This window comes from Sinocyclocheilus anshuiensis, unplaced genomic scaffold (assembly GCF_001515605.1).
Source record: "Sinocyclocheilus anshuiensis isolate Anshui unplaced genomic scaffold, SAMN03320099.WGS_v1.1 scaffold706, whole genome shotgun sequence".
Taxonomy (NCBI): Eukaryota; Metazoa; Chordata; class Actinopteri; order Cypriniformes; family Cyprinidae; genus Sinocyclocheilus; species Sinocyclocheilus anshuiensis.
In genome coordinates, this window is record NW_015544162.1 from 387,306 (window position 1) to 394,082 (window position 6,777).

Sequence of the window (6,777 nt, forward strand, 5' to 3'; positions counted from 1 at the left end):
TTTTATTAAGTTTTTAGTTTTATTTAATTTGAGTTATTTTAATACTTCAACAAACTAAATGGAAATGAAATAATATATATATATATTGAATTTATAAACGTGTATGTATATATATATATGTGTATGTGTACAAACGTACAAACAACATGTAGTTGTTTTTTTGGTGTTTGGCTTAGTGTTATGTACATTTTTTTTTTTTTATGTTTTTCATTTAAATTTATTTTAATTTTATTTAAATTTAGTGTAATGTTAGAATCATTATTATACTCTGATACCTTTTGTTCTTTAATATTTTGAATTGTTTTTAGCTTTATTTTTTGTTTTTCTTTTAAAATTTTAAGTTTTGAAATTTTTGTTGTATGCATTTGTCATTTTTATTTAATCTCTTTATTTTTAAAATGTGTATAGGTAGTATTTATAAAGTTTTAGCTTTTAGATTTGGATCTGTTTTTAGTTGTTTTAATACTACAATTGATTGCTTCTGTTGTCCTCATTTGTAAGTCGCTTTGGATAAAAGCGTCTGCTAAATGACTAAATAAATAAAATAGTTAAACCATGCTAACCACAAATTAACCATGCTTTTGATATGCTAACCATAGTTTAACCATGGCATTTGTGGTAAAACTGTGGTTATACAAATGGTAATCAATATGCAAAAAAAAAAAAAAACACTTTTACTAATAATAAAGCTATGGTAAATTTTCGTAAGGGTTTCAAATGACGATTAACGGCAGTAAATTAATTTGCATCATTTCAGTGAGTCATTTGGTTTATTTGATATTTTCTGAAGGTCCGCTGTAACACTATGTAGAGATGCTATTTGGATGATAGAGTTGTTTTATGGAACAGGTCCCCAGTGTGATATCAAAATCTGGTTCATCATAAGATTATGACTCTTATATTCTATGATGATTAGGATTAGGTGTGACCTTTACATGTAGGAACCAATGAGGGTGCAGACTACCCACTGAATGAACCAGTCAGAATCAAAGGAGTCAAACTGTCACAGGGAATAAGATTTGGAAACAGTATTATTGGAAGGTGTATACATCACAGCTTAACAAACGGATAAAATTCACAGTTCAACCTGAACATACGTTCAACAAGCTCACAGAATGAAGACGCTTACTGTTGTTCCTCCTCAGATCCACTGATATCTAAGTTCAGCCAAACTCTGTATATGAAACAGCTTCATACTGAGAGATTGTGTTGATTTATCGCTGTTTGCTTCAAATGATCAGAATTGAGAGATGCTTGAACATGTAATGAAATTGTACTTGAACATGCAATGAATTTGCTTTTGTCTATAAAAAAATCCTGTTGTTAAATGTCAATGTCTTAAATGTAATATCTTTATTTATGTCTCTTTCCGAGCTTCTAGCTAAAATTGGGCTTTAAAAAATGAAATGGTTTGGGATGTAGTGACAGCGGCTCTCCTGATTGGTCATCCAGATAAGATGTCATCTCTGGATCTACATTTTCCCGTTTTACATAGAGTTCAACAAGGTGGAGCAGAGCAACAAATGAGTCTGTCTAGGTTACGCAGGAGCGGATGTTCTGAAAATGTATTTCAAAAAAGGCCAAAAAACCCGCAGCAGGTTTCAGAGAAAGAAGAATGTTTTAGAACAGCCAAGTAGAAGTCCAGCGCTAATTCCAATGGGAAAAACTGGTGGACTGGACTTGAAGCTGGTCTTCAAGCTGCACACAGAAGATCCGCCTGATCAATCTGAAGCTTTTTTGCAAGGAAGAGTTGGATAAGATCTAAGCTGATTGACTTTTTTTATGATATTGCTGTATTAAAAGCAAAAAGTGCTTCAATCAATTATTATTTTATTTTATTTATTTATTTAGTCATTTAGCAGACACTTTTATCCAAAGCGACTTACAAATGAGGACAACAGAAGCAATCAATTGTAGTATTAAAACTGCTGAAAACTGACTCACCCTCACCCCTGACTCACCTGAGTTTGTTTCCTTATTCAGACAGATTCTGAGAAATTTAGCATTACTTCACTTGCTCACCAATGGATCCTCTGCAGTGAATGGGTGGCGTCAGAATGAGAGTCCACAAAATTTCAAAACTTAACATTTAAATGAAGAACTAAAACTAAAGCTAAAAACAATTCAAAATATTAAAGAACAAAAGGTATAAGTGTATAATAATGATTCTAACATAACACTAACTCCACACAACTTCATCATTAAGATGCTTTTAACTTCAAACTGTTTCAAGTCCATACTCCATAATAACACTTTCTCCATTAAAAAGTCATCTCGTCTGAATCAGGAGAGAAATACGCACAGATGAAACATTATTTACAAGTGAAAACAGTCCAAAACAGTTATGAACACATTTGTCAGTGGATTTTGATGAGAGGACAACATGGGATGGACTTTCTTACCGGAGGAAGTGTTATTACGGATTATATTTGTCCAGATGCAATGGTTTAAAGTTAAAAAGTGTCCTGGATTTTTTTTCTTATAAACACAGAAAAAGATCTGACATGATTTATCTTAGATTCATTTTCAAAAACCTGCCATTTTAACAATTTTTTTTTTTTAACGAAGTATCTCTTTATTTCGTCTGAAATACGTAAAGACAGCAACCAACTGGAAAGTTATTTTTAACATCTATTACAAGAACTCGATTAATCTTCCGGATATGATGCAAACCCACATGGTATACACCCATTCCTAAAGAAAAAAAGTATATTTTGGCAACTTCCTTTTGTTCTATATTAGATTCATTAAAACTAAAATAACATTTTTATTTATTTAGCATATTTGGTCCTGACTTTTTCCAAAATGAGTCATTATTTACTCTTCAGCCAGTAGCAGTAAATAAACAACAAGCGCCAGCAGGGCCAGTATAAGTTGAACTTGAGTCACTTCATCTGATTTACAGTACTTGGTCATTTCTGCAGCTCAGCAGTAGCACTTCCTCTATGAAATGTTATAAAAGTCACCCACAAACCTGAACACAAGCTCAACCTGAACACACGTTCAACAAGCTCCCAGAATGAAGACGCTGCTGCTTTCACTGCTCTGTAAGTTTATTTCTGTGGGATTGAGTGTGATTCTGTCATGATCAGATGATCTCAATGATCTGTTTTCTGTTTCTTCAGGTCTGTTTGTGTGGAGTCAGTCCACAGAAGCTTTAACTGATCAGCAGGTGGTTTTAGGACAGCGTGTGACTTTAGCCTGTGATTTTAATTTAAAAGCTATTATTTGGTTTGTGACAAATCTAACAGCTCGTCCGGAGATGATACTGAGATCATTTGGACCCCCTGAACAGGCAAAATATTACAACAACAAATTCATCAGCAAATACTCAGAGGGAGGCTGGAGCCGCTTATTAATCAATGAAGTTAGTGTTGATGATTTAGGAATTTATTACTGTATAAAACCAGGGTGGGATCTAGAGGTCAGTGATGGTATCAGACTGCAAACCACTGGTAAGTGATAAACTGCAATACATTTACACAACTAAAATCTACATTATTATCATTATTTATGTTGTATATTTATTGTATACAATTATCCAAACTGATTATTTCTGTGTTGACAGTTATGGTCCAGACTGTACACCGCTGGGGTGTGTTTCCCAAAAGCATTGTTAACCATCTATGTTTGTAACATTCAAGGTGTTTCCGGTGTCCATAGTTTCTGTTCGCAAACAGCATTGCAAATTTAATTGTGTGGTTGGATCTACAGCTCTCCACCTGTGGTTAGAAGTTTACTAACTTTCCAAACAATACATTAAAACTTTGCTTTTCTAAAAGAAATGTCTCAGTCTCGGCGACCGTACCAGACTGCAGAACACTGGAAAATCACTGGCAATAAATGTATTCTTCTGAGATACTACTACTACTACTACTACTACTCAGAATAATAAATATTTGTTTCTGTTATTATTATTATTATTATTAATGCTTTAAGAGCTCTCAACGTGGGGTTAGGAGCATAGTTTCTTGTTAGTATGACGCGAATAAAATCAAGCACTTGAGCAAATTAAGCAAACTAACATGTGGTCAAATCTATATATTTCATTCCATTCATTCTACGTCTTTTAGTTTGTTAAGAGAACTCAAGCGGCATTTCTGAAGAGTGCGCATGCACGTACTTGCTCAGTGGGGAACACTGCTAAAATAACGGAGAACGAAAATAGCTAAGTAGTCATCAGATTCCATGTTCGTTATTTACAGCAAAAACCTGAGATTAATTTGACCTCGATATGGATAATTAGCAGAAGTTATCACTCCACCGCCTGCTTGACGTCATTAACGTCAGTTTTTACCGAAGGACAGATGTGCGACAGAATTCCATGTTTTCGTGAAACAGTCATGAGCCTGTTTCTCTAACACATTGTACTATAAGTTACTGTGTTGTTATATATAACAACCGGTCCTGGAGGGCCGGTGTCCTGCAGAGTTTAGCTCCAACTTGTCTCAACACACCTGACTGGAAGTTTCTATGCATAGTAAGAGCTTGATTAGCTGGTTCAGGTGTGTTTAATTAGGGTTGGAGCTAAACTCTGCAGGACACCGGCCCTCCAGGACCGAGTTTGGACAGCCCTGCTTTAGATTCAGTGGAGCATGCAGAGTCGAACCATACTCAATTTGACCATGTCAGCCATTTTGGGCGTCGGCCATTTTTAATTTTGTCATAAAAAGCTATATTTTACCAACGCATTGGCGTTATGAAACTCGGTGTGCGTATTCAGCACCATGCTCGTATGGTACTCAAAAGGTTTGGGGGCAGCACCACCTTGTGGTCAAACTGTGTCTGAGGCTGTATCTCTGCAAAGCTTTGACATATTGACACCAAACTTTGTTTGTGCTGTTGTCACCTCACACTGACCACGCCACATCAATTTGGTAACAGCGTCACCTGTTGGTCAAAAGTGATAAACCATTCATTAACCAATAATACTGAAATTTCTAAAAATGCTAATAACATTTCAATACATTGGCCTGTTGTAATGAAACTGTTCTCAAAATATTCCTTGGGTCATGCCAAGAACAGAGATTCGAATTATGCCATAGTCGATCGAACCAAAGACTATAGAATACCCTAGACGTGTCACTCGTATAGTTTCGAATGGGGAAAAATGCAAAGCTCAATATGGCCGCTCTATCGAACGAAGTCCTGCCTTCTGAGCAAAAGAGCCAATCGCTAATCAGTAAAGTCATCGTGTCACTGCAGCTGCCGTTAGAAGTCCCATTCTGAGACGTGCGCCTAGGACTGCGCATGCGCACTGGCTGATCTAGCCTGAAAAATATGCTTTTTTTAATGCTATTGGAGCATAATGAACAATATTTATGATTGCTGGCAGTTGTTGTCAGCTTGGTGAACAGTTTTGGAGAATTTGATGTTTCCCCATTCAAAGAGATAGGAGCTGCACTTGCATGCCCGAGAGGCGTTTCAAAGATGGCCGCCGAGTGACATGACTTGCCTTAAAGGGACTTTGACTGAACTTCCTGTCCGCCATTTAGATTTTTCTTAAAAACCTACTTTTATGAACTCCTCCTAGATCATTTGTCAGATTTTCACCAAATTCGAGTCAAATTTGAGTGTGCTGACAAAAAGTTATTTTGTGTCGATAGATGAAACAACAAAGTTGAGGCATGATGCCAAAATGACTCTGAAGCTGTATCTCTGCAAAGCTTTGACATATTGACACCAAACTTTGTGTGTGCCATTGTCACCTCACACAGAAAATACCACATCGATTTGACCACCTGTCGGTCAAAAGTGATAAGCCATTAAATCACATTACTGGAGGTTGTATTTATGATTTTTCAGCCATTTTGACTAAAATCAATCTAAAATGGCTTTAATTACTCATTGTTGCAGTTGGTCTGACACTCCATACCATGCTTGGCTCCTCATTTTGCTTCTGTTGTGCTTGGCCCCTTAATTGCTGCTTGCAGCTATATTTGTCTATTATTTTTTGTTATTTATGAAATTATATTTATGCAGATTTGTTTCCGATCTAAATTTAAAGAATGAATTCCCTTTATTTAAAAAGTTTTCTAACTATCCAAACAATAAATTAATACTTTGCTTTTCTAAAAGAAATGTCTCAAGATGACAGCGGTCGTACCAGACTGCACACCACTGGTAGGTCACTGGCAATAAATGTATTCAAAATAAATATCTAAATGGCAAGAATGCATTGCATTTATTTAATTTTTCTAACAATTATACAAACATTATAGAAGTTACTTTACCTGGCTGTTTTTCTAATAATTATACAAGCATTTTAGAAGTTACTTTACGTGGCTGTATAGAAGATAAAACTTGGTATTTTTCTCAAAAACACAGAATCTCCCCGAAGTCACAATGAACCAGAGCGAAAAAACCCACCACAAGATCAGACAACACTTCAGATTCCTATCATTATGTTAAGTCTGTTGACTGTTGTGCTGTTTGCTGCAGTAATAGGTGAGTAAAAAAGTCAAGACCATAATATATTTAAACCATGTAATGAAAATTATCACTAAGCTTTAGAATTTTTTGACATTTATTATAGATTATAGATATTATAGATTATATTAAATAATTAAAACATATGCATAATAATTATATTATAAATTATATATAAAATAATAATTAATTATACATAAATATAATATTTAAGTACAGTTTTGTTTGTATTACATTTATTGATTAATTTAGCAGCATTTAATCAAATATTATTGTGCTATTCTAGGTTTATTAATGATGAACCATAAACTGTCTAAGAAAATTCCTAAATATGTCAATGCTCATCAG

The 6,777-nt window shown here is 34.8% G+C and overlaps 1 long non-coding RNA gene across 1 annotated transcript; it reads left to right on the forward strand.

The window, feature by feature from the left end:
- The first annotated feature begins 5,928 nt into the window (after positions 1-5,928).
- LOC107695636 (uncharacterized) lies at positions 5,929-6,777 on the forward strand. The gene is made up of 3 exons (XR_001635015.1): positions 5,929-6,123; positions 6,328-6,447; positions 6,716-6,777. It is a non-coding gene; the product is annotated as an uncharacterized LOC107695636 (long non-coding RNA).